Source organism: Martes martes (genome assembly GCF_963455335.1).
Source record: "Martes martes genome assembly, chromosome: 16".
NCBI lineage: Eukaryota > Metazoa > Chordata > Mammalia > Carnivora > Mustelidae > Martes > Martes martes.
In genome coordinates, this window is record NC_137904.1 from 32,869,209 (window position 1) to 32,878,923 (window position 9,715).

The following is a 9,715-nucleotide window of genomic DNA, read 5'->3' on the forward strand; positions in this document are numbered from 1 at the left end:
GGGACACCTGCACATCGCTCCATGCCTAGAGGAGATGCAGACCCAGCCCAGAATCCCCCACCCCACCCCAGTGCTGCTGACGGCTTGAGGAGTCCACATTCCAGGTGGGGAGCAACTAGGTTTGATGGGCTGTTGCACGTTCTTCCTCCCCAAGGAGGCAGGGGCAAAGGTGAGGGTGTCTGCCCTTAGCTAGAAAGGTGAGAGGGGTGGTGTGGGTCAGAGACCACGTGGTGCTCTGGGCGTTGACAGCAAGAAGCATCACTGCCCAAGTGAGGAGCTCCCCAGGTGTGGCACCTTGGGCCCAGTCCCTCTCTCCCCAAAGCCCTCCCCCTCACCAGCAGCCTCACCTGGCCAGGACACCACTGAGACACAGCAAACAATTGGGACCATGTGAACAATGCTGAGTCTTCTGACCTATGAACAAAGTGCATCTCTCCATTCTTTAGGTCTTCGATCTCTCTCAGGAATGTTTTGTTCGTAGATCTTGCACATCTTCTGATTTATCCCTAATTATTTCATATTTCATATTTATTTCATAAATCTTCCGATTTATCCCTAGTTATTTCATATTTTTGATGCCATTATAAATAGCATTGTTATTTAAAATTTTAACTTTGGATTCTTTATTGTTAGTACAACTCATTTTTATATTTTGGCCTTGTCTGCTGCAACCTCACCGAACTCATATAGTAGTATTTTTTGTAGGTTCTTTAGAATTTTCTACATATGTGATCATACCGTATATAAAGAAAGACAGTTTTACTTTGTCCTTTCAAATTTCAATGCCTTTAATTTCTTTTTTTTTTTTTTAAGATTTTATTTATTTGACAGAGAACACAAGTAGGCAGAGAGGCAGGCAGAGAGAGAGAGGAAGGGAAACAGGCTCCCTGCTGAGCCGAGAGCCCGATGCGGGGCTCGATTCCAGGACCCTGGGATCATGACCTGAGCCGAAGGCAGAGGCTTTAACCCACTGAGCCACCCAGGTGCCCCTTTTTAAAAGATTATTTATTTGACAGATAGAGATCACAAGTAGGCAGAGAGCCAGGTAGAGAGAGAGAGAGGAGGAAGCAGGCTCCCTGCTGAGCCGAGAGCCCGATGCAGGGCTTGATTCCAGGACCCTGGGATCATGACCTGAGCCAAAGACAGAGGCTTTAACCCACTGAGCCACCCAGGTGCCCCAATGCCTTTAATTTCTTTCCTTTTTTTTTTTTTCTCTCTTGCCCCACTGCATTGGACAGACCATCCAGGACAGTGCTAAATAGAATTTGCAGGCGTGGACACACTTGCTTTGCTCCCGCTCTTAGGGAAAAACATTCAGTCTTTCACCATGAATAATGATGTTAGTGACCTATTATTATTATTATTTTGTAGAAACCCTTTATCAAGCTTGAGGGAGTTCTCTGCTAGTTTGCAGAGAGTTGGGGGTTTTTGTTTTGTTTTCTTTTAAAATAATCAGTAATAGATATTGGATTTTGTCAATCTTTCTGCATCTGATGAGAGATCATATGGTTTTTCTTTCTTAGTTATGGCAAATTTCTTAGTTATGACAAAATTTGCCATAACCAAGAGTTGGGCTCAACTCTTACTTGAGCCAACCAAGTAAGGTTGGCTCAGTGTTAAGCCAACATTACTTTCCTGGTACTTTCCTTGGTCCTGACCTGGGAAGAGGATGGAGGTTAAAAGCCTACCCACTAGCATGTGCCCCTCTTGTTGAGTTTGAGGAGTGGGTACAAGGCACAGATAAAGGCGTTGGGGTTGGGGGTAAGATGGGAGACCCACAGCCTAGAGTAGAGAGACTCTGGGGTTCTAATTTGGGCTCATCCACTCCGTTTCCTCCCTGTCCTCACCCAAGGACCTTATTCCTTAGGGAATCTCCATGTTCTTCTGCCAAAGCAAGAACTTCCCCTTAGGTCATTAATAGTCTAGTCTTCAGGGCAGAGGAAAGGAGCTGTCGTTTCCACTCCCCAACCTGGCCAGGGACAGCATCACCGTGTAATGTCCCCTTTCACAAGCTTTTGCTGGACTTGAGGGGCTGTTCTCCTGACTTACTGTCACTACAGGGTGGGCACGGAGCTGACGAGGGCTAGGAGGGTGGAGGAGGCAGACTAGAAAGCCCCCACCCCATCTTCTGCTGGAGACTCCTGGCCTCGCCCCTCTCCCATCTCAGCATATGCTCCCCTCATCAGCTCTTGGCATTTTTTGCTCTCCAACAATTTCACTTTTGTGTCTCATTTCTGTGACATCTCCATAGTCAGGTGGGGCTGATGGATCCTGCAGTTCATGTGAATTCTGCTTTGACTGAAATAGGGGTTGATATATATATATATATATATATATATATATATATATATATATATGTATTTCAAGAACTGGGTCTACTTGTAACAGAGAAATTAACTGCAGCCCTAGATGCATAAGATAATGCAGCAATATCTTCCAAGTGCTGAAGAGAAAGGAATTGGAACTTGAATTCTATATTGAGCCAAATTACCCGTCATGAAGCCTCCCACGGGGGAAACGCTTACCCCTGAATGCCTCCTGTGTCAATGCTATCGTGTCAATCTTTGGTAGTGTCTGACTTCATATTAAGAAACCAAAGCAAAAGTAATTCAAAACCACCGATTATGTACAACAAATCAAAATTTGCTACTTTGGGAAGTTAAGGAAGAAGGAGAGATGATTAGTTCTTTTGTAACTGAGTCATTATTTTTTTCTTTATGAAACTATCAGAGGACCATTGGTTTTAAAGAAACTGCCAGCCCCCCCCGCCTTCAGTTCCATTACCCAAAGGTAACCACTGTTAACTGGCTTCTGTGCCTGCTTCCAGGATTTCAATGTGTATTTAAATGTGTATGTACATGCCTGTGGCATGTATGTGTGTCTGCATAAATTGTATCATGTAGTATATGTTTTGGAACCAGCTCTTTTGGCAACATATCTTTCTCTATGGCTACATATACGCCTCCCTCATTAGTTTTAAAGGCTGCAGAAAACACCATTGCGTGCTAGTACCGCAAATTTTTTTTGATGGACATTAGGCTTGTTTCTAGTCTTTTGCTTGTTGCTAATGAAGCTGAAATGAACATTCTTGGGCAGGTATCTTTATGTTTTCCTAAGAATGCATCTGAAGGATACATTTCTTCTTGGAAGTAGAATTGCTGAGTCAGAGCAAATGTACATTTTGGATTTCGACTGACATTGCCAAATTGCCATTCCATGGCATGGGGCCAATCTGCCCTTATTTTTTCCCCATGTTAACTGGTTCTGGCTTTATCAGGCTTTTTACATTTTAACTAATCTGATTGGTAAAGATGCTGTTGAATTCTTTTACTTCGAGTTTAGTGCTTCATAATTTTAGTGTTTTTTGTAGAACTTTATCTCCTGGATACTTACCCCATTCCCACCACCAATAACCACAGGTATAAAGGGGGTTAATTAAATAACCATCAGACATTTGTATTATTGTATAATTTGAGTTTTCTTTACCTTTACAATATTACCCAAAACAAATTTCAGAACTATTATTTGAAACGAACAAAAACTTGAATATTCACTTAAATTTAAAAAAAAATCTTTTTCACTAGAGAGTGGAACCTTTCTAGAATGGTGGGTTAAAAATATCCAATGTTTTTCAGATCCATGAATCTGACTTCTAAAGAGAACTAAAAGGAGCATACTGAAATTGTTATCTTAAGGAAAGAGAATATTTACAAGATATTACAAGTTCTTGGAGAAACTTAATGACAAAATTTACATACCTATTTCCAAAAGGAGGTACTTAGGAACAAGTCAGACAAGAAGGTAAAACAACAACATTTCAATGAAGAATATAGAAGTAGACTTAAATAAAATGATATACTGTGTTACTCAAAAACATAAATTCTCTGAGAGTAATTTGGGAATTGCTGTATCCCCCAGTACCCAGGACAGTGCTGGGACATAGGTGCTCAGGAAATAATGTTGAATGAATGAATGTAATGAATAGGAAGACAAGATATTTTTTTAAAAGATTTGGGATTTATTTATTTATTTATTTTAAGAGAGGGACAGTGTGTGTGCACAAGCAAGAGTGAGCACAGGTGGGGGAGGGGCAGAGGGAGAGGGAGAGAATCTTAAGCTGACTCTTTGCTGAGCTCAGAGCCCTACTTGGAGCTCGATCTCACAACCCCGAGATCATGACCTGAGCTGGAGCCAAGAGTCTAACACTTAACTGACTGAGCCACCCAGGTGCCCCAGGATGACAATATCTTAAAGATGACAATTGTCACCAGATTTATGTATAAATTAAATACAATATAAATAGGATTTCTCATGGAACTAGATACTCAAAATTTCATAAGAAAGAGTAAATACGTTGAATGTTGAAGATTCTTTTGAAAAAGAAGAATGAGGAAGGATAATTTATCTTAATGGAAATCAAAACATATTAAAAAGTTATGGTAGGTCGCCTGGGTGGCTCAGTGGGTTAAAGCCTCTGCCTTCAGCTCAGGTCATGATCCCAGGGTCCTGGGATCGAGCCCCACATTGGGCTCTCTGCTCAGCAGGGAGCCTGCTTCCCCCTCTCTCTGCCTGCCTCTCTGCCTGCTTGTGATCTCTCTCTCTGTGTCAAATAAATAAATAAAAATCTTCAAAAAAAAAAAAAAAAGTAAAAGGTCTGGAAGGGCCAACACAAGCATGACGGTGTGTGCCTGTGCGAGGAACAGAGGAAAGAGACTGCCGTCAGGCAGGGGCTCCCTAACCGAATCCACGGACCGTTTGCAGGATTGGCGATATTTTAATTGTACTCAAAATATATCCAAGCATTACCTGTGTCATTCAAAACCAATTCTTTAAAATGTAAAGAGCAAGGAAAGAAGGCCTCTGGCCGGGTGCCTTTGCTGCCCCCGAGGAGTGCTTGGCCCCGCTGCCGCCACCCCAAGCTCCTAAAGCCTCCTTCCCTCCAGCCACAGACACACAGGAAATCCGGCGGCAATCCCAACTGAACTCTTTCCTAAACAGCATGAAGAAAGAACATACTGTTTTGCAAGCAGTGGCAGAGAGCCCGTTATCCCACAGGCAGTTGGACTTCACCCTAGAGGTGGGGATGTTTGGGGAAGGTAAGTGGGGAGAAGGGGGGGCCCCCTCAAAGGACTGTAGTCTGGGGATGTAGGAGTGGCAGCAGTGCCCTCCAGAGGCCACCCCCAGGATGGCGACCAGGGGTAACTGATGAGGCAAGAATGGTCTGGAATATCTCCTCGGGCAGACATGTTCTTCTGGTTACTTTGAATGCTGAGAAGCCCTCTGAGCCTCACAGACCCCTGGGCCACACAAACAAGGCCCACACGAGGGATCCCCCACGGGCAGCCTTCAGCAGACCCGGCTGTGTCATCACTGATTGGTTGGAGACCTCATAAAGTCACGAAGCCTCCCAAGCCTCCACCTGCAAACGCAAGCCCGCAGTCCCAGGCCTGAGCCAAAGGCAGGTGGTTTGGGGATGGTTGAGAATTCCTGAGAATCCTCCCACCTCCACATGGGTAGAGTGAGGGGCATTTTAACATCATTCTTTGAAGAGGCTTTAGCTTTCCAAACATTCATTGCATCATTGCCCCCTGTGAGAAAACAGGGCTGGCCTCTCACCCCCACCCGTGAATCCCGGCGGTGCCTCCTGCCCAGCGTTTAGCCTCTGGGCCTGGAGCCCAGGGCACCCTCCACTCTGCTGAGTCAGCTTTCTAAAATGTAACTCTGTGCCCTTCACGGCCTTCACGGCTCCCTGGAGCCTTCAGGACAAGAACTTCTCAACGGGCCAGCGAGACTGTTAGGTTCCTACCTTACCGACCTCACCCGGCCTCATCCTTGCCCCCAGTTGGAACTGTCTAAATGAAGACCACTGATGTCAAGGCCTTTGCTATGTTGTTCTCTGGGCCCACAATGCTCTTCCTCCCTGTGTCTACTTGGTCAACCTCTTTCTTTTTTTAAGATTTTATTTACCTAGGGGCACCTGGGTGGCTCAGTGGGTTAAAGCCTCTGTCTTCAGCTCAGGTCATGATCCCGGGGTCCTGGGATCGAACCCTGCATCGGGCTCTCTGCTCAGCAGGGAACCTGCTTCCTCCTCTCTCTCTCTGCCTGTCTCTCTGCCTACTTGTGATCTCTGTCTGTCAAATAAATAAATAAAATTTTAAAATATATATTTTATTTATCTATTTGACAGAGAGAGAGAAATGAGAGAGAAACAAGCAGGAGGAGCGGCAGGCAGAGGGAGAGGGAGAAGCAGACTTCCCGCTAAGCACGGAGCTCAAAATGGGACTCAGTCCCAAGACTCTGAGATCATAACCCAAGCAGAAAGCAGATGCTTAACCGACTGAGCCACCCAGGCATTCCCTACTTGGTTGACTTCTAAACATTCCTAAAGATAGTCTCAAGCACCAACTCCTCAAGAAACCCTTCCTAGGTACCGATTGGTCCAAGTGCTGCTCATAAGTGCTCCCAAAGAACGCTGCACGAGGCTCTTGCGTTCTGTTACTGTGTCATCTGTATTCTCCGGTGCGCTCCTCGAGGACAAGGCCTTCGCTCGGCAGGGTAGGCCCAGTGGTCAGCACAGGGCAGGCGGCATATGCAAGGGCCCAGTAAATACTTGTTGGATAAGTGCCTGAAAGAAAGGTCACAAATAAGTATGCAGAGGCCACTGGGTGAAGAGTGCTGGTGTGGGAGGCAGGCAAACCATAAGAGATGGTAAACTCTAGGAAACAGAGAGGGTTACTGGAGGGTGGGGGTGGGGAATGGGGTCACTGGGTGATGGGCATTAAGGAGAGCACGTGATGTGATACATTAGATGCAATTGAGGAACCACTAAATTCTACCCCTGAAACTAATTATACACTATCTGTTCACTACATTGAATTTAAATAAAGAATTGTTTTTTCTTCAAGATTGCTGGTGTGGAAGTCAGGAGACCTAACAGCCAGATTATCCTGAACTGTGCCACACGGTCACCTTTGGCACAGGCACTTCCTTTCCTGTCTCTGTCTTTCTCATCTGTGCTGCAAGGGGCTTGTGTTAAATGTCTCTTTCCCCCTAAAAGAGTAAAAGGACGCTAATTGTCAGAGTTGACGAGGGCAACGGGGAACAGGTGTTCCATGCATGGCTAAAGGGAGGGTGAAATGCAATCTTCATGAGGTCATTTGACGATTTTTTTAATGTACCCCTATGTTTTACGGCAGCATTACTTATAATAGCCAAACTATGGAAGCAATCATAGTGTCCATCAATAAATGAATGGACAAAGAAGATATGCAATGGATGAATTAAGATACATACACAATGGAACATTAGGCAGCCCCCCAAAATAAGATCTTCCCATTTGCCACGACACTGATGGACCCAGAGGGTAAAATCCCAAGTGATTAAATCAGAGGAAAACAAATGATTCCACTCATATGGGGACTTGAAGAAACAAAACAAATAACAAAGAAAAAAAGAGACGAACAAAACCCCAAACTCTTAAATACAGAGAATAAATTGATAGTTACCAGAGGGGATGGAAGGATGGGTTAGATAGGTGAAGGGGATTAAAAGTCCACATATGGTGATGGGCACCGAGTAATTTATAGAATTGCTGAATCGCTCTATTGTACCTCTGAAACTACTAAAACACTGTGAATCAATTATACTGAAATGAAAACATAAAGTAAAATTAAACTGTTAGGAAAACAGTAGATGCTATATGGATTACAAAAGATATAGTTCTCCAAATATTTTATAAATACTTAACATACGTTTAACTCAAATATTAAAAGAGAAACATTAAAGTGGGATAGTTGACAATTTTTTTAAAGCCTTAAAAATATTGACACCTAAATATGCAACAATTTTACTTCAAGGCCTAGGGAAATAATTGAAGATGTGACAAGAGATTTTACCCAACGGATGTTGGCCTTAGTACTGCTTATAACACTGAAAATAGGAAACAACCCAAGGATCTAACAAGAAGGGATTAGTGAGTAAATCCTAGTACTTAATGCAAAATATTATGCAGATATATGAATGAACTAAGTCTATTTATCGACATAGAGTAAATCCAGGCTAAAGTACTAAAGTACTTTAAGTACTAAAACTAGGTCGTAAAGCAATATTTAAAGTATATTTTTATCACCATTTTAAATACATATTATATCTACATATAGGGTGTCAAATGATTAAATGGGGTTATTTATGCATAGTGGGTTATGAGAAATTTTCTTCCTGCTTCTTATTTGTATGAAAAATGACAAGCCTGGAAAGATAAAAATTTTGCCTTTAACCTCACTTGATTAGAAGTAATTTTGGTTTATTTTTATTTTTTCTTGTGTTCTCTGACTTTTCATGAATAGAAATATATTACCTGTAGGATTAAAAAAGTATTTTCTTTTTTTAAAAATTTTATTTATGTATTTGAGAGAGAGAGAGCACAAACAGGGGGCGGGTCAGAGGGAGAGGTAGACCCTTTGCTGAGCAGGGAGCCAGATGCCGGGCTGGATCCCAGGACCCCGAGGTCATGACCTGAGCTGAAGGCAGACACTTAACTGGCTGAGCCACCCAGGTACCCCTAAAAAAGTATTTCAGGGGCGCCTGGGTGGCTCAATAGGTTAAAGCTCTGCCTTCGGCTCAGGTCATGATCTCAGGGTCCTGGGATCAAGTCCCGCATTGGGCTCTCTGCTTAGAGAGGAGCCTGCTTCCCTTCCTCTCTGCCTGTCTCTCCGCCTACTTGTGATCTCTGTCCAATCAATAAATAAATCTTTTTTTAAAAAGTGTCAAATAAAAAAAAGTATTTCAAAAGTATAAAATTCTAGATCTGATTCACAAGGAGCCACTTGTCCAAGTTCACACAGAGCAAGGCACTTCGAGAGCAAGGCTGGAAGAATGGCCTCCTCTCTTATGGGCTCCACTGGTGACGGGATCTGCGGGCACACCCGGAAGGTGTTCTTGGTGTGTTCTGTCCCTTGTTCCTCAGCCAAGATGTGGTGTGGGCATAAAAGACAAGAGGGAGGGCAGGAAAGTGGCTGGAGTGGGAGATGGGGCTAGACCACACATCATACGAGCCCGACAAGGGCCCAGGGAGGTGAACAAGCACAGCCATTAGTAAGAGGGTACCTGTCCTGCCTTGCCAGCGTTCTTAAGGGGAGACACCTCCCCCTCTTCTATTTCAGGCCCATTCAGATCCATCCTTTTTTTTTTTTTAAAGACTTTATTTATTTGACAGACAGAGATCACAAGTAGGCAGAGAGGCAGGCAGAGAGAGAAGGGGAAGCAGGCTCCCCGCTGAGCAGAGAGCCCGATGTGGGGCTCGATCCCAGGACCCTGAGATAATAACCCGAGCTGAAGGCAGAGGTTTTAACCCACTGAGCCACCCAGGTGCTCCTTTCAGACCCATCCTAAGAGTTAACCCCAGTCCTCTTAACTGCACTGATCTTATCCCAGAGAGGTCCTGGGCTTTGTCACCCAACTGACCACTAACCACATCCAGCTCTGCTCTTTCCTGGTTCCTGAAATCCAGGAGCAGATGGCAGGAGTGCTGAAGACAGCCTGCTACCCGGAGCCCAGAAGAAAGGGGAGGAGAAGAGGGAGGGAGGAAGTTACTGTGGTCCCCTGCCTGTAGCCCCCAGGCTTTCCTATGAAACCCAACGGTCTCCTGCCAGGTTTCCTGTCCCTTCAGCCTTTGTCAAGAATGGGGTTGCTGCCAGGGGCCAGCATACTGTTGGGG